A 20184-nucleotide genomic window follows, 5' to 3' on the forward strand; every position below is an offset into this window, starting at 1 on the left:
AAGTCATGTTAGTTCTTTTTTCACCAGTAAGAGGATTTCAGGAGTGTCGATGCAATATAGTTATTTTAAAAATGAAATTTAGGAACTATGTGCTCATCAGTAAATGAACAGAGAAGCAGAAAAAAATTATAGACACCATTTTTTAGCGTGGGTACTCACTGACAGATGGGTCATACAATAGTACAAAGCCTAAGAACAGTGAATACAGAGATTACGCCTGATAGTTCAGATTCTATCTTGCTTTTCCTTTTTTCTGTAGTGAATCTTTCTCTGTCCTCTTTCCTTTCAACTACTTGATAAACCTCCTAAAATCCTTTACATTTAAAGTTAAGTATTTGCTCATATTAAAACATTTCCAGAAGCCCCCAGAAGTGTTAATGCTGTTTTGAATATTGAATTAAAGCTATGATGATTTATTTTCAACTTTGAATTCTTCAGTGTTAGATGCACACTGTCTCTCACACACACACTCAACTTTGTAATACAGGAAAAAAAAAAATGGATGGATGGATGTGGTGGTGAGAGCCAGTAGAGATTGCTTGATGTCCTTCCTTTATGGCCACTCAGTATCCATGTAAACCCCTCTATCCATTATAAACTTCCATACAAGTATATCAACAGTATCATGCTTATGCCTCACAGGATGCGACTATCCACATACAAATGAAGTACTCATCTTCCCTGAAAGAGATAATAAGGTCGTATTAGTTATTATATTTTTCTGAATAAAGTTAATTTGTTTTCTAGACTATTTGCAATGCTATCTCCATATTCTGTAAAGATCAAATATTATATTTTAGCATCATTACAAGACCTTCCCATTATAGGACCATAATTAAAAAGCTGTGAAGTAGGGCGTGCAGTGGCTCAGTCTGTTAAGCATCTGCCTTCAGCTTAGGTCATGATCCCAGGGTCCCCTCCCCCAAGCAGGGAGCCCACTTCTCCCTTTCGCTCTGTCCCTCCCCTCTGCTCATGCTCCCTCTCTCCCTCTCTCTCGCCCACCCTCTCTCAAATAAATTAAATCTTTAAAAATAAATAAATAAAAAGCTGTGACGCTCACTCTCCTTTAATGGTAACTCAAAAGTGGTATGTATTTACCAGAGCTACATTATATATGTAGCTGGTTATATATGCAAGTAATATAATAATAGGCCCCCCATCCAGGACACTATGGTTAATTACACCACCATTATATATCCCTGTAGATCAAAACATTGCAATTGTCACTCTGTCTTATGCCCTCCACAGTCACTATTATCTGCCACTCCAGAATTCAAATCATACTCACTGAAATGAAAGAGCAAAGCTCAATGGAAACATTGCCATCGACATCCCAGGCCTGCAAAGAGTAGACATCACAGAACCATATAAGGATATTGGAACTCTTCTTTTTAAGACATTTCAAACATTTTCAAAATAGTGACCTTTAAGTCTTCCCATGGGACATATTAGTCATGATAAATTTACATCAAGATGGCTATCTCCCTAGATGTTTGAATTCCTTCTTCAGTAGACTAAGCAAATTCTGGCAATGAATCTCATAATGTAGGCCAGTGTTGAGACCAGATTTCAGTCAACCAACCAAGAAAAATGTTAAAGCCACTATAAGTTGCTTGAGTTAACCGTTGAATCAGAATCTCTGTTACATGCTCTACAAAATTTGTAGAGACAAATTGTGCTTGATGTAATGTTATGTTTGTCTTACTTGATCAAGTACCCTTAGGATCCATCCTCATAAATAATGCCTGGGTTTCTGATAATGCAAAATTAGCAAAAAATTGTAAATCCTTTAGTGTATAAGCAATCAAGTATATCATTCTTTATATTTGTTACCAAGGGGCATTTGTAGATTTCCTCTAGTAATGGATATAAAGAGGAAGGGGACTATGGTATGGAGATTAGAGAATAAATATACCATATATAGCAACTGCCTAAGATAAGATTATAACAGAAGTTTTAAGCAGAGCATAGCTAGTATGTTGCCAAGGGTAGGAGGGACTGCTTCTACTAGTTAGAAAGGCTTGAAGGTTTTGAAAGATTTTTAGAGTCAATAAAATCTACCTGAATGTCTTCAATTCCTATATGCAGGTCTCCAATTCTTACCAAATAATATTTCACATAAGTCACTGGGTGAGGCTCTGAACTCTACTTCTGTTGCAAGATTATATTTTGATCTTATTTAGTGTCGTCACAGAAACTAACTTGTTCTCTGATCAGACCTTGATCTGAGTGTTTAACAATCTGACCTCATGATGTTATTTTTCAGTAACCTCTCCGGTAGAGTCAGAAGTAGTCAACACATCCCATCATTCCTATAGGCCTCACCCACCATAACAAACAGTTAAGTGCAGTCTTACCTTCACTGATCACTTCATCTTAAGCAACAGGTGATAGCTTAAGGAAGCATTTGCCTTTGCATGGTGTGGATTACTTGTGTCTCAGTTTTCCATTTTCTGAGGTCAACATTTGCAATCAGGTTGTATAACAATTTTCAAATTTATAAGTTTAGTGTTCTATGCCCTGGAGCCACTCCTTGTAGTACATGTACAAGTTGATGTCCTGTTATTATAAGAGACATTATTCTTGATATTTCAAATAGAAAGAAATTGGTGAAAATGCTGTCTACAAGGATGGGCTAAAGAAGCAAAATAGTATTAGCAGTTACTCCTTTTTCTTAGAGAACTGCTTCTCCAAAGGAAGTCAGACTAATCATCCCTACATCATCATCTAAGATGGAGCTATCGGAACGGTTTCTTTTTTGAAAATGATTTTCTTCATAGAAATTATGTGTGTGTGTATATATATGAAGATATTTTGCAAGATGTAAAGCAGAAAAAAAAAAAACCTCTATATTGCATGATTATAGCTCAGTAGTAGAAGCTTCTCAAATTCTTTGGAAAATTACAATTAATTCCTGTTTTGAAACATATTGTGGATACAATCATTGTAGAAGGAAGACATTGCTTCTTAAGAAAACTTTTTAAAAATTACATATATAACTGGCATTGCATTGGAAAAGGAAGATTGAGTAAAATCACTATGAAAAGTAATTGTTTTTAAAGTTAAGTATTAGAAAAAACTAAATAAAATATCATATATTTTCCTGTCATGCAAAACAATTTAGTCTCTAAATGTCATTGCTGACAATAAAAGTACTTTTAAGGTTAGTAGACAGCTCTGCTTTCATAAAAACATGGGTAAATTTTAAAGAAAATAAAAGGAATCTGCAGAATTCCCTGCAAAACTAAGGGTATTGGTATCTAAATGTCTATGAAATGTTTAATGTCAAGAAGCACTACAAACAGATAAATATGGATTTCCCAGTAGGGTCAAAGTAGCACTATCCACAATTTTAATTTACTATGACATGTTCCAGTAAGTATGGCCACTATGCTTTGGAGAGTGATATCCATCCAATAATTATCTCACTTTTGTTTATTAAACGTTTGCCTTATTTTGGTTTTTATTACACATATGTGTGTATATTTTTCCCTATTATTCTCTATTCTATTGTTACCTTAGTCTTTCCTGTTATCTTCTTTGTCTATTTCCACTAGATTATTTTTTCAAACATTCTCTTTATAGTGTTTTTAACTTACTTTATTCCTATATAGATAAGGGATTTGACAAAAGTGTATGGAATGATCAAAGTTAGTAAGATAGCTTTAGATGCCATGAGTGATGCAAAGATATGTGAATTCTCTCTCCTCCCTCCATAAAGACATGCAATTTAGAAGGGGAATGAGATGAATAAAATAAGTACTATAATACAGATTTGAATAAAGTAATTGTCTTAAGGCTAAAAAAGAAAGATATTTTTTAAATGTTTTGGCCCAACCTTTTCCTAACCAACCGGAAAATTCTTAGTAAAATGCCCTTAGTAGATATTTTGTCTCAGTATTGCGTAGGACACTCCAAGTTTGTTGATTATAATCATTTAAAAATCTCTTACTATATGAAACTGAAGGCTGCCTCCTTGTTTTATCTTATGATGGATAGATACCATGGGCAAAGGTTTTTAAAGAGGGAACAGCAATACTCAACCACGAAGGCTGAAAAACACAAGGATTCTTTAGTAACTGAAAAATTCAGTTAAACAGTGGAGGTAAATGTGGTATAGAGACAAAGAAATGTAGTGATAATGATATGTATCAAGAACTTCAGAATTTTAACAACTTTTTAGCAAACAATACATCTAATGAGTATGGAAACAAAAAAAAGTGTGAGTCCAATGGTAATAGATAAATCATCTAACGTCATAGTTTGCAAATTGTCTGGAGATCTGCCACTTATTAGCTGTGCTTCATTGAAAAAAAAATCCCTCGTTCTCTGCGTCTGTTTTCTTACTTGTAATAAAAGATGGGTTTTTTAATTTATTTATTTTATTATTTTTTTTTAAAGATTTTATTTATTTATTTGACAGAGAGAGACACAGCGAGAGAGGGAACACAAGCAGGGGGAGTGGGAGAGGGAGAAGCAGGCTTCCCACTGAGCAGGGAGCCCGATACGGGGCTCGATCCCAGGACCCTGGGACCATGACCTGAGCCGAAGGCAGACGCTTAACGACTGAGCCACCCAGGTGCCCCTATTTTTATTTTTTAAAAAATGTTGAATATCTATCTAAACAAGAGCTTTTAAGAATTAAATGACATGTTATATTTGAAAGTACTACATGAACTATTTTATTATACCATTTCAAATTGTTATTTTATATACATGATTCATAAGATATTACCACTAAAAAGTGATTATAAAACTTGGCATTGTACATTTTACTGAGGAGGCAATCAAAAATACTTGTTGCTTTGACTTCAGTGAGTGATTTCTCTGCAGTTACAAACAAAATGTATTCTGTTATATTTATTGGGAGTACAAAATGCAAGGACTATAAAGCAATCTACCATTTATGGTTAGAATTGATTAACATTTATGAGTATATTTTTCAGCTCTTAGCTGCATAGTACAAAATTTAAAATATTTTTTAAAGAATTGTAAAGAATTTTGTAAATGTTGGAAAAGTGGCCAAAATGTATAAGTTCTTGATTTAAAAGAAACAAAACAAAACAAAACAAAACTTCAAAAGCATCGTCAGTTGTTCTTATTGTTTTGATGTTCTTTTCTCTTTTTTGGCACAAAAAAGAGAAACCTTAGGAGTAAATAATAAGAGTTTATATATACAAATCACTTTGATATTAGTCTTTAGTGCTAAAGACAAAATAGAGGAAATTGGTTAAAATGCACACAAAAGTATTTAGATTAAGTAAAATAGGTATTATTTTGAAAGTGTGATCTCTTTTTTTTAAAGATCTTCTTTAATTTCTTTCATTAATATTTTATAGTTTGGGGTATAAAAGTGCTGCATTTCTTTTCTTTTAATTGAAATATGATTAACATACAGGGTTATGTTAGTTTCAGGTGTACAATACAACGATTCAGCATTTCTATACAGTACTTAGTGCTCATCACAATAAGTGTACTCTTAATCCCCATGCATTTCTTTTTTTTAATTATGTTAATAACCATACATTAATCATTAGTTTTTGATGTAGTGTTCCATGGTTCATTGTTTGCATATAACACTCAGTGCTCCATTCAGTATGTGCCCTCTTTAATACCCATCACCAGGCTAACCCATCCCCCCACCCCCCTCCCCTCTAGAACCCTCAGTTTGTTTCTCAGAGTCCATAGTCTGTCATGGTTCGTCTGCCCCTCTGATTTCCCCCCTTTCATTTTTCCCTTCCTGCTATATTCTTCTTTTTTCTTTAACATATAATGTATTATTTGTTTCGGAGGTACAGGTCTGTGATTCAACAGTCTTACATAATTCACAGCACTCACCATAGCATATACCCTCCCCAATGTCTATCACCCAGCCACCCCATCCCTCCCACCCCCACCACTCCAGCAACCCTCAGTTTGTTTCCTGAGATTAAGAATTCCTCATATCAGTGAGATCATGTGATACATGTCTTTCTCTGATTCACTTATTTCGCTCAGCATAATACCTTCCAGTTCCATCCACGTGGTTGCAAATGGCAAGATTTCATTCCTTTTGATGGCTGCATAACATTCGATTGTATATATATATACCACATCTTCTTTATCCATTCTTCTGTCATGGACATCTTGGCTCTTTCCATAGTTTGGCTATTGTGGACATTGCTGCTATAAACATCTCTAGGTAAGGTGTGAATTACACATAACAAAATCTGAAAGGGGAATTTTTGGCTACTATTTTTGTTTCTGATCAACAGAATTTTAAGCTAAGAAACATAGAGAAATGGACTCATAAAATTAAACATGTGAGTGGGGAACAGGAATTGAAAAGAAATGAGGGGCACCTGGGTGGCTCAGTCCATTAAGCATCTGACTCTTGATTTCAGCTGAGGTCATGATCTCAGGGTTGTGAGATCCAGCCCCGCATCAGGCTCTGTGCTGGATGTGAAGCCTGCTTAAGATTCTCCCTCTGCCCCTTCTCTCTCCCTCTCTCTGTTTCTCAAAATGAATAAATACATAAATAAACAAAAAAAAATGAAGATTGTGACTAAATTTCTTTGATGAAAATAACAGGAAAAAAGGTAAAATCTTTTATATTCCAGATGTCAATATTTCTTTGTATGGGGTTTTTAACAAAAGAAATATTACAACGACTTCATGGAAAATAAAAATTGTTGGCATTTATTAGAGTCATCTGACATACTACACACTTCACATATCTATAATTATATGAATAGTATGTACTAATGTACACATACATGCATATATATACAAAATACACATATTAGAATTCAGTAACTTAACGTTCACACCTAGGTAAGAGCTGATGCCAAAACTCATGGGTCCATCCACCAGGTAAGTCTTGCAAATGACTCTAATATATGAATTCGTAACAGAAATATGATAATAGAAAATGAATTTTCTTCCAAGAATAACTCATCCATTATTTGGAGTGAGGGCATAGAAGTAAAAAATTATAGATAGGTAGATAGATAGATAGATAGATAGATAGATACATACATACATACATACATACATACATACTTAGATAGATACATAGATAGATGATAGAGAAATCCATAGACATAATGCATTCTGAAAGTTATTTCAAAGGAAAGAAGAAAAAGGGTAGGTAAGAATTATAGAACTATTAACATGTGACCACAGTACAGTGTGCTTAGATTGGTAGAGTGTGTGCCTTTCTACCACAGTTAAAAATATGTATGTAAAATATGTTTTTGAAAAAAAGGGAGTTTTCAAAAATCTGCATGTTCTGTAACAGTTTCAACAAGGTAAAAACAAGATTTGCGACATTACTAAATTAAATAAATTGTACTTTGTAAAAAGGCAAAAATTATAAGTAATAGTGGACAGTTATACATTGGACTTAGTTATGACCAAAAATACAGAACAGACTAGTGATAAAGAAGTGAAATAAATGCACAAAGTAATAGTCATATACCACAGAAATTATAAGAGTAAAATTAAGAAATCTTCAACAAACAAAGTATTCCCCTATTTAATTGAGCACAAGAGCTTTCTAAAGATTCAGATAAAACTGTCTGATTTTATCTAAGGAGGTTTTTTTTTTTTAATTTCAAAAGGAAATAAGGTATGTTAAAACACTAATAACTGACTATAAGTTACAAATGTCTACAGATATAAAATGTGGCATGGATGTCATCCTGTAAGTCATGTATCCACGTTACTATAAATCCACTACTCTTAAGATCAAATCTTCAAAAACTATATGTAGATCATATGATGAGCAATAAAACAAAAACAAAACAAACATGTAAGTTTACCTAGAATAAAACTAGAAAGAATCTTCTGAGGCTTTAATAAACTGTTACATAAAGGAATGTCATCTAATTTAGAAATGCATATTTTTAGAGAGGAATGATAAGGATTTGTGACCTCTGGGTGGATGATAAGAATAGCAAGAAGTCTTCCAAAAACTTTACACTGCAAAACGATTTTCAGATTGTTGTATGTGCAAAGCCAAACTTATACCATTTGGAGAATGAAGTTAACAAACATCAATGACACTGATCTAATTTTGAATTAATTCCAGGGATTGTTTAATAGCATTATACAAGAAATATAATGCTTTTTACATTTTCATATGCTGATGGACTCCAATAGGCATTTTGAAACAGACAAGAAAGGAATTTAAAAAGCACAATCCTCTTTTTATCACTATAGTGCAGCAGAAAATTCAGCACTTAGTAAGTTACTATAAGACATTAAACACTCAAGTCAGACAATTCATTAATCAAGGTGGCTAGCCGGTGGTAACAAGTCTCAAATATATAAAGGGTCAACTCAAGACCAGTCTGCCTCTTGCTCATGTAACAACGGTGAGCAGATAAACAGGTCCACGTGGCAGGTCTTCTCTATAGTTATTCAGAGACCCTAGCCTCTGCCCTCTTCAACAGGTGACATTTAAGGTTTCCATAGTCTTCTCCATCCCACAGAACTGATTTTATGGGTCAGAGGAAAACTCCCATTAGTGAGTGGGAGCTGAAGGCAGATTCCTGGATACTATTCAAAGATGATGGGGCCTGGAACTTCAGTCTTGACAAGGATGAAACAAGCCCCGTATATACTGAGTACAAGAGGTAGATGCACTCTGGGTGAAGACTGGGATTAGTACTACATTTATGCACAAGTGAAAAGAAGCAAAAGAAGATCCAACTATGTCCTCAGATTTGGGTCTATAAATCACAATTTGCCTTTAGAAAAGGGAAAAAACAGAACTAATTTTATACCCAGAAGCCTAGCGACTCTGTACTGTTGAAGATTATTATGCAGTCTCCTTGAAGGTATCTACAAAGCAATATTGCCTCTGCGGTGTAGTCTCTAGGAAGTAGCTGAGGTGTGAGACAACTGCAAAAATGTTTGAAAGAAAGAATGAATATAAAGAAAGAAAAACTTACATGAAATGTGGACCCGCAGAACAAAATTACAACATACAGAAAGAAACCCAAAGCCATGGAGAAAAACAAACAACAAACATAAATTTCACACTGTTGAATTAAAAATACCAGAATGCTCTGAAGATATTAAATAAGTGTATTTTTAAAGCTCAGAGTGACTATGAAGGACATAGTACCCATAAAACAAGATCAGAAAATAAGAAAAAGAAAAAAATTGTTGAAATGGAAAACTGCAGATATTGAAATGAAAATAAGAGGAAAAGATAAATAGTAGTCTGAGAACAGGGAAAGAGAGAATTAATGAATCAAAATTTAGAATTGAGATAGTTGTCCAAGACATTATGAAATGAAAAATATAGAAGATAAATTGAGTAGCTATGAATTACATATGATGAAATTTCCAGTAGAAGAGAATGGAACAGTTGGGAGAGCATTGAAATTCAAATAAACAATGTTTCAGAATTTTCTGTAATTAACAAAAAAATACATTAGAATGAAAATATATTCCACTGCTGAATGAGACAAACAAACATAAGGATAAAAAACTGAGGAAAAATAGATTATAAAATAAATCTCAAAGAAAATGGGAAAATACTAAAAACTACCAGAATTATAAATCTGTAATCTGAAGTAGGGCATTCTATCGGAACAATAGATACAATAAGTCACCACAGTGAGAGAAAATAAATCGCAGTATTTGCCTCATATCCAGATAAGCTAATATTATTGAGAAAGAAAACAATCAAAACATTTTCACCAATAGTGTTTATAATTCTAGACATTTATTGCAAATTTACTGAATAATGTACTCAGGCAAGAAAAAATGCATACCCACTAAAAAGTGTGGAGCAAACAATAATAATGAGCAAAAACATAAATAAAACATTTCAATAAATTAGATTACGTATTGAAAGCTTATAAAATAAATGACTATTTTTGTTTGTTTTAAAACAAAGTAGAAATGCAATTTTGCAAAACAAAAACTTAGATCAGTGGGGAATATTCAGAGACATTTTATAACATGCTAACCTCTTGAACATGGATGAGTTAGAAAAATACAAAAAAATAAAGTAAGTATGTTTAAAATGTAAGAAAAAATAGTAAGAGTATACACATAGAGTATACAGTTTTCCAGCATGGTAAAAATGAAAGAAAAGGATTAACTAATTTGTAATCCAATAGGACACAGAAAAAAGGAAGAACAAAACATCCTTTGTAGTGTTCTGCTTTCTTTGGACAAAAACTGTATATATTTTTATCAAACACTTGAGAATGTCAATATCAATTATAGAAGAGTTATTAGAGAAATTTCTAATATCCAAACAATTAGAATCAAAGACATATTTGTAAGCTAAAATGTATAAAGCCAATAACTTAATCAGAGCAAAACAGTACACTAGCTTTAAGTTTCAAATATTATTTGAAGAATAGTCTATTTGAAATTAACTGCATGTGGAAAAAAATCCTATGAGTTATAGTTGACCACAAGCTCAATAATAATTCATAAAATTTTAAAGAAATAACTGTATGATGAGCAATGTACAAGGTAAATTAAGTAACAAAAGATTCATAATATTTATTCAGTTCTTAAAATGCTTCAGGACTAGACCAAGCACTTCATATATTATACATTAGTTCATTTGATTCTCACAGCAACCCTATGACACACGTGTTATTAATAATTATCATTTTGGGGTGCCTGGCTGACTCAGTTGGTGGAGCATGAAACTCTTGATCTAAGGGTTGTAAGTTCGAGCCCCATGTTGGATGCAGAGATGACTTAAAAAATAAAATCTTTAGAATAAATAAATGAATAACAAAAATTGTTTCTATTGTGCAAAGGAAAAATCAAGTCACAGATAGTTTAAGTAACCTAACCAAGGCACACGAATGTTAGATGAAGAAACCAAGAATCAAACCTAGGTAGACTGGGTCTGAAGTCTGTGATCTTAACCGCAATGCTCTACCGCATTACATATTGTTATCTTTCATTAATTGCCAGGCACCAATATTTTCACTTTTAACCACTATACTATCCTTCATTATACAACATGATTCTGCTTTGCTAAAAATATAATGTGCTGATTAAGGGGATTGTGGTGGATTAAAATGTCATGTTACTTTCTTTTTTTTGTCGTTGGTCCTTCCACAAGAAGTGAGATCAACCGCCTTTCCTTTTGAGTCTTAGATAGTCCTGCAGCCTTCTTTTATTAATAGGATGTATCCTCTTAGGACCCTGACACCCTCATTTTGCAAGTAAACACTGTTTAGCCCCCTTGAAGATGAGAAATCATGTAAAGAGAGACATCACACACACAAAGAACATTCAGCCACCTCAGCAAAAGCTCCAGACATGTAAGTGAGGCCATCTGGGACCATCCAGCCCCAGATAACTGTTAACTGCATGAGTCGCCATAGGCAAGACCAGCAAAAGAATGGCCCAGTTGAGCCCAGCTCACCAAACTGCTTACTGATAGAAATGTGAGCAAACAAATGGTGGTTGTTTAGAGCTACCAAGTTTTGGAGTGGTTTGTGATGCAGGAAATTTTTCCTAAAAATTTTATTAATCCTTCCGTGATTTTGCTAATCAGATACATCTTGAGTATTGAGTCTACTTTTGAACTCCACAACTGCAAAATATCTTTGACAAGATATGTCTAAAGGCTGGTAATCATAATGATGATATATTCAGATACATATGCAGATAAAAAAATAATAGCTGCTCTAAATTATTACCCCAGACTTTCATCCTGAAAGTATGATCCAGGGCTAGTGCCTCTAGAAATAAATGTGGAGTGATATGTTATCTATGTTTTACCAAGCTGGGTAATTGTACCTAGCTGTCAGGATTCTTTTTTTTTTTTTTTTAAAGATTTTATTTATTTATTTGACAGAGAGAGACACAGCGAGAGAGGGAACACAAGCAGGGGGAGTGGGAGAGGGAGAAGCAGGCTCCCCGCGGAGCAGGGAGCCCGATGCGGGGCTCGATCCCAGCACCCGGGATCATGACCTGAGCCGAAGGCAGACGCTTAACGACTGAGCCACCCAGGCGCCACCTAGCTGTCAGGATTCTTTATTGTGATCTGCTGACTGGTGAACTGCAGCCTCGATGGGAGGTATGCGCCTTGACACATACTCTTTGATGGGCTATGTGACATGCAGAATATAATATAGGAAAGAAATGGCAGGGATAGACTTAATTAATTGAAGTGGACAGAACTGTCTTCAACCTTGTCTTTTATACCCACAAGTTCCACTTGAGAGGGAGCCTCACCTCCCAAAGCAACGCAGGTCAGTGTGCTGTGTGGCCCATTGTGTGTCATTCAATGGAAGTAAATGGGTTGGGGACATAGAATTTCTTGTGAATTTTCATGGATTCTAAACCTAGTATCACCTGATGTTGAATCAATGGCAGTGTCACAGGAAGATGAGAGGAAGATGTGGAACTGACACAAAGACCTCTGTTCAATAGAGCAAAAGATTTATGAAGTAAGTGACAACATGGGAAGAAAGGACTTGATAAGACTCTAATTCCTGGGTGGTGGCCAATCCATCTGTAGTCTGAGATGGTGAAAATTTTGCTAGGGAAATTATATGATGTAAATTTGACTACAGTTGAATAGGCAAAAAGAGTCAAACAGTGAAAGTGACCCCATCCCCTCAAAAAAAAAAAAAAATAGTGACTGCAGTTGACTGTATTGGCAAAAATGAGACCATTAGCTAGAGAATAACAGTAAAAAAATTAAGATCAGCATTGAAAAAAAAAGTAATCATTCATACTGATGTTCTGGTACTCTTTTGAAGACTGGAGGGAAATTAAGGTTAATCTAATAATTTGATGCTTAGACATTACAGAATAAAGAGATCTACTCGGAATGAGTACCTATCTAAAATTATTTGTGGTTTTGTCATTCAACCCATTCATGACCAAAATGTGGTTGATCTATCCTTTTTGAGATGGTAAAAGCTACCTTGTATTTACAAAAAATGAGAATTGGCATTTTCTTCTCTTCCATATTAAAATAGAACATGGCTGTTGAACGATAAAATGCTGATAGTGGCAACTCCATTGGACTGGTTATATGGTAATCAAAATAGAGTTGCCCCTAATGACACCTTCCCCAAACAATGTTGGGTATAATAATTCAGAGAAACTCCAATCTTTCTATTTAGGGGATAAAAGAGCATTATAAATATAGTAAAGAATTAACTTCCTGAATTATTTTCTATAGAGTTTGAGAATGTGTAAAAGGTTAGAGCAATTTTTAAAAGGGTGAAGAAAGAGAAAGGGAAACTAAGCCTAAGGACAATGGTTGAAAAAAGAAAGAAGATTAAGTCAGGTAGAGTTGTTCTGTCATATACACACATTTATAAGGAGAGAATTAAAATATAAAAAAATAGACAGGTACCCACAAAGCATCTACTTTGCAAGTCATCTCTCTTAAAGGATCTTGTCATATTCAATCTATCCTTACCTGGATAAATTTAAAATAGGAAAAATGAAAGAAGAACTAAATAGGAGGGCTGAATCATGGTGCAAAATTAATCTCCTCTATGAGGTATGGTTTAGCCCAGGAATTTGTAACTACATTCCCTAGCACGATCTCTAAGCTAAATATCAGGGTATGTGGAGAATTTCCTCTTTGGCTTGTTGGATAAATGTAGCTAATATACCAGCATCCCTACCTATGACAGTGAGGAGACCCTACAGGGATTTCAGTGGGATTGGGTGGTTATGGGGATGCTTTCTTGAAATTATTCATGAATAAAATAAAATTGCAGATCAAAATACTGGAAGCTAAAAGGTATTTACCTAAATTCATATTTGCAATAAATGTGGTGTAAGTGGCAAACATTGCTATTATCTTCTTTAGGTCAAATTTCAGACAAGTTTGTCCTCATTCAGAATAAATTGGACATGTGAAGTGAAACTTCGTAGGCCTATTTGTCAATAAATATTAGGAAATATAAAATTCCCAAAGGGCAACATAAAATTTCAACTTTGACTTAAAAAATGGTAGAAGTGGGGATAATAATATCAATGTATCCTATAGCAATTTGAGTTTGACTAATGAGAGAGGAAAAAGGTTGTGAAGACTGATGGTAGACTAACAAAGAATGAATAATGTAGTGCAATTGATAGTAGTATCTGATATAAACTATCCAAAAGATGCAGCAGGCTAATGGATACTGGTATACTGTGATTGATTGTACTAATGCTTTATTTTCATACTTTCAGCAAAAGAAAATAAAATTCACATTTGCCTTTATGTGGGTAGAAATTCAATATATTTTACCACATTGTCAAAGGTTTTAAAATTTTACTATGTACTATATCATACTTTTGTGAGGAGAGATTTGGGCTTGATATTCATGAAAAGAAAACTGAATCATTGTGTTTTTGGCATTATAAAATAATAGAATGAGGAAGCAAAAAAAAAAAAAAAGCTTGACAACAAAGGTTACACATAAGTTTTATAGAGAATGGTTGAGGAATTTCAAAATTTCAGAAATTGGCTATGTCTATAAAATCTTGGGAATCATTTGACTGGTGCCTCAAGAGATAGTCCCAAAAACAGAGATAAATGACTGCTTCTGAAGAATTTGGCTAGAATAAGACAGTCCAGCATTTAGTGAATATGTTTGATTTTGAATTGCACACCTTCTTAATTTTTGGAATCTTGTTGCCTATTTAAAATAGACAAAGTGAAAGAAGAACTAAGTGACTAGGAAAAAAACAATTCAAATGGACATCTGAACAGTGTTTCACATTGTGGGATATAAAAAGTGCTGTAGGAGAGCACTTGTGCTGGGCCACTGGGACCTTAAGAACCAAATGAATATATAATGTCAGACATTATACCAACTTGCCACCATGCTCATTGAACTTTGTGACAGAAATCAGATTATTGCCTCCTCAACCCCTTGTTACAGACTACTATGGTGATAGACCAGAAAGCTACCAAATGCTGATGCTATGTATTGTTCTTTTCACCAGAAACTATTCACTTGGTATTGGGCTCTAGTAGAGACAGCACCCAACAACTAAAGGCATACAAGGTAACAATAATGAATTCGCTTTCTTAATTATCTTGCATAGGATTTGTGGTTTGGGAAAAAAGTTAGAAAGATTCAGAGAAAGTGTGTTAGAAGACAAAAGGGAAACTCTGAGCCTGTGATGAAGACAACTGAAACTCTAGTTGGAAGTTTCTGAAGAAAGTTCATTTATCAAGCGAAAATTGTGTGTGTGTGTGTGTGTGTGTGTGTGTGTGTGTGCTGTAGAGATATATTAATATGTTTATCCATATATACATACTGAATACTATAGCTGATGCCGCAGGAGAATCACCACATAATATGGCTATCATTTGCATGACAACCAACCCTAGGTCCAGATTTCTCCCATATCCTATTGCTGAATGACCTAACCATATGACTCTTCTTTAAAAAAAAAAAAAAAAAGATCTTATTTATTTATGAGAGAGAGACAAGCAGACAACGCTGAGCACAGAGCCCAACACGGGGCTCAATCCCAGGACCCCGAGATCATGACCTGAGCTGAAACCAAGAGTCAGGGGCTTAGCCAACTAAGCCACCCAAGTGTCCCAACTATATGACTCTTCTTGATAAAACAATGCAAACAGCATCGTATACCTGTGACAACACTCAGAAGAATGGGAGTTTCAGCAGTTCAGCTGGTGGAGGAAAAAATTCTTGGAAAAGTAGGAAAGAGCAAATCTGCTTACTAGGCTAAATTACTTGCAGTAGTACATTTAGTTTTTGTACAAGAACTAGTTTATTCTAAGGAAATATGTGTGGATTTTTACAAATTCTTGCAGTGGTGATAGCCTGCCTATGCGTTTAGTTAAGCGAGTTATAGACAATTAGATAATTTAAAATACTCACATGTGGAGCTCCTTAATTTTGGAAGGACTTCTGGAATCCCAAAGAATGAAGAAAAGGTAGTAGATATTGAATGATCCCTAAAAAAAAACTTAAGCAGAAAGTTCTGAAGGAACTGGAATGGGATGTTTAAAACAATATTTGAAGTAGTAGGCTGAGTATAAGAGATGAGTTTCCATGGGGCTACCAACCTATGCAGTTCATCTGAATGAAGATTTATTTCTTTGTTCTCTGTTGAGGTACCAATAATTGCCTATGACTCTTCAGAATAACGGGAAAAGATCATTTGTTTTGTGTTTAACTTGCCATAGAATGAATTCCACAGGGACAGAGTCCAGCTGATTACTATCAGGTAGATCATTTTGGACCATTACCTACAGTTCCTAGAGGATTTCTAAGGGTTCTGATAGGCATTGGTACATTCTCCACTTTTTTTTATTGTAAATGTCTTTACTGAAGCAATGGCCAAGAATGTTATAGAAAGATAGGAACAATGTGAATCATTTCAGCAGCAATGGCAAATGTAGTGGTGAAGTCAACACTGACCACAATGGTCTTGAAGGGATTCAAGAACCTTTGATTTGTAGCAAAGTGTTTTGAGCCAAGCAGAAATAGCATTTTTGGAAGCATGCCACATGTTGAAAAGTACATACTGTCTCATATAGAAATTTTAGAGGGATTACTTTGGCAAGAAACTAGCCAAATTTGGCAAGACTTGGAAAGATGATGAACAACAAGTATGTGGAGCACAAATATCCATAAAAAGATGGGGCAATTTTCCTGAGTGACACTTTGGGAGAAGGCATGATCCCTTGTTTAGAATGAGTGTCTTATATGTTGATGACCATAGAGTCAAATATGTTGTGAAGAGAATACCTGGGTATCATGGAAGTCCAGGCTAGAGGAGCTCACTCATGGAAATAGTCTTAAGAGCCCAAGTTTCAAAGAATGTAAGGGAAGCATTTACTAGGAAAGGCTTCCTGGTAACACAATTGGTAGGAACAGGGCAAAATATAGTCTATGTATGTCATCTCAATAGGAAGTAGATGGATCATGGTACACAATGATTCTTAAAATATATTTGTCAAAGCTGACTATTTGTAACTGGGCTATGACTAGGAGCAGAGACTTGATAGACTCCAATGGAATTCAGTGAATGATGACTTTTTAATAATTACTTGTCTTATTAGAAGACACCACTGATATATTGTGAATATATATCTGGTGTACAAAACATTACTGTAATAACACATCTACTGGTATTTGGTATTTTAAAAGATATGTTGGTTGTTTGAAAGAAACTGAATAGAAAAGTATATATTCCAGTGAGAAATCACAGAATGGCATATTATTTAAAAAATTGATTTTCAATCTCTAATTGTTGTAGCTCACATGGAAATTGACTTGACTGAAGAGGCAATAAGTTTATTTTCAGAATAATTAGATATATGTTTAAATACATCTCTCATATTTATTTTTTGAAAGGTATAATTAGTAATAAATAAAGGGGTGAAAAGTAAAATTAAATTAGTTTAAAAATATTAAAAGTATGTGAAAAGATATGGTCGAAACTAACGTAATTAGCCAATCATACTAACAATGAACTTTACGTGCTGTATTGGCTGTAGACAAGAAAACTGCTTTTTTGTTCGCAGTGTCAAAAGTAGATCTTTCAGAAAAGATATAAAAGGGTGTTAAAAGTATATGTGATAGGACTGTATCCAGAATTCAGGGGTAGACTGATGGTAAAGAGTTAACAGTGAGTCTGAATTCATAGTCATACCAGGATACAGTTAATAATATGAACCTGGATTTACCTTCTTGCAACTCTGCTCTGGAATGTGTTGACAATCTGAATGATGATATACCAAGCATATTATACCTGGTTATCAGAATTGTTTATTGTTAAATTCCATGGGTGAGTTATGGCTGCCCTTGAAATGATACATCTTGGTACATACTGCTAGAAGAACTTCATGGGAAAACAATATAGAAGTTAGGTGAGAAATGGAAAGAGTTGCTTCCCTGAGTGGTTGTGTCTGGACCCTCTTCAGCTTCTTTTGCATTCAAATATGCTCTGTGCCATGGAGACCCTGGAGAGCCATGGCTATTATGAGTCCTGTGGATGCAACTGCTATTTTGTAGTTTGATGTATTCCCCGCCTTCCAGTGAATGAGAAAGTGAGAAAGCAAGCCAGACAGAAGTCAAAGTCTTTTTGTAACCTAATTTTAGAAGTGACATCCCATAAATTTTGCCGTATTCTATTTGTCAGAAGTGAGGCATTACGAGCCTACAAAGAAAGAAAGAGAATTATAGATAATAAGGGCATGAATACTAGGAAGGACAATCACTGGGGGTCATCTTAGAGGCTGCCTACATTTGTGATAGAAAACATTCAAGAATCAAATTAGCATTTGTCTTGAAGTGAATTCATATGACTTCTAAGTTCTTTGCAATCCTATGTTTCTATAATTTTACAAGTTAATGGCAGAGTTAGAGAGAAACATTTTATTTTAAGATTTTATTTATTTGAGAGAGAGAGAGCATGAACAGGGGAGAGGGAGTAGTAGGCTCCCTGTTGAGCAGGGAGCCCGATAGGAGGCTTGATCCCAGGACCCTGAGATCCCAGGACCTGAGCCCAAATCAGACACTTAACCAACTGAGCCACCTAGGTGCCCCTAGAGTGAAACAATTTAATGCATTTTTTAAAAACTGAAGAGATCTTTATATTTTTAGGTTATTTCCCCCTCAATAAAAATATAGACTTAGAAGATAAGAATTCAAAATATTTTTTCAAAATTCTATTTTTGTAATTTTAAAATATTTTAAGCTCCTATATTTTCTGTAAATGTATCTTAGATGAAATTTAAAAGGCTATTTACAGAAATTTACAGGTATCATCATGAATTGTCAAATTTTTTGGCAAATCTATCTGTTTGATACATTTATTTTTAATGTGGTTTTCCAAAGCAAGGTAAATATTTTTGGTTGATTTCATAATAGTAGAATTAGTACAATTTTATAATTATAAAATGTTTTATATTCGTTTTTATACATCTGTCAAAAACTAAATGTCTTAGTACAGTTTACAAAGTCTGAATTAAAGCCCTAAGATTCCAGTAGACTTTTTAAGTGAATGAGTCACACCAATTCATCCTCATTCAAAATAAAGTATTTTTTTTTAAATCTATACTTCCTGTATACAATTGTAGTACTCTTATTGCTTAACCTAGTTAAAGGCATGAAACAAGGATTTCTTAAGTCTAAGTACCTAGTTTATTTTTAAAGAAACAGATTTCTCCAAACTGATATTTTATTTCTACTCTAATACACAAAATTAAGTTGTTTTAGGAGTAATACAAACACATAGAAACATTTTTCTTTTAAATAATAAGGAAAATTGATTGAAAAATGTATGAGGTATCAATACCTCTGATTATTTTGCAACTCTGGAAAGATTCAAAGGATATATATATATATATATTTTTTTTTTTTTTAATTTGAGGCAGAATGAGAGAGAGAGAGAGCACATGAGAGGGGGAGGGTCAGAGGGAGAAGCAGGCTCCCTGCCGAGCAGGGAGCCCGATGCGGGACTCGATCCCGGGACTCCAGGATCATGACCTGAGCCGAAGGCAGTCGCTTAACCAACTGAGCCACCCAGGCGCCCAGGATATATATTTTTTTAATACTCTAAATTGACTTTTCAAAATCCATCAACACTGGTGGTTAAGTTACAGATATTTGAATAACTGATTCAGGGCAAATATTCTGAATGACCCCTAATGTTAAAATAAATAACGTACTTTATTTCACCTTTATTTACTCTAACCAGGATATGAGCAGGTGAAAGTCACACTTAAGGTGTTTATACTGTTACCCTCTCTATATTAATATATCCTGAGCTTCAGAAAAAAGAAAAAGCTCTCTGCATTTCTAAGCCTTTTCAGTACAGAGTATACATCTGTGTGATTGGTTGCTGGGTGAAGAGGTTGCATAGATTACTAGATCAAGCCACGTTTTACATCCAAATTAATGTCACAACTATAACAAATTGGGATGCTCAGCTATTGTCAAACAATGTAGGGCCAAGGTTGGCAAATTAGTTAGCATTAGCATATAGACCTTTTGGCAGAAAAGGAAAGCTTTTTACTTGAAGCTGGGCATTCTGCAGGATTTGTCAACTTGAATTTGCCACTGGTCTCATTATCTCATTTGTCTTATTTAGGTTAAATTGGCAGTTATGTCTTCATGGCAAATGTTTGTTTTCACAAATGAGCAATGAAGCAGAATCTGGGAAACACAACACTAAAACAGCTTTATTGTAAGTTTTAAAGATATTTCTAGA

The sequence above is a fragment of the Halichoerus grypus genome, chromosome 4, assembly GCF_964656455.1.
Source record: "Halichoerus grypus chromosome 4, mHalGry1.hap1.1, whole genome shotgun sequence".
Taxonomy (NCBI): Eukaryota; Metazoa; Chordata; class Mammalia; order Carnivora; family Phocidae; genus Halichoerus; species Halichoerus grypus.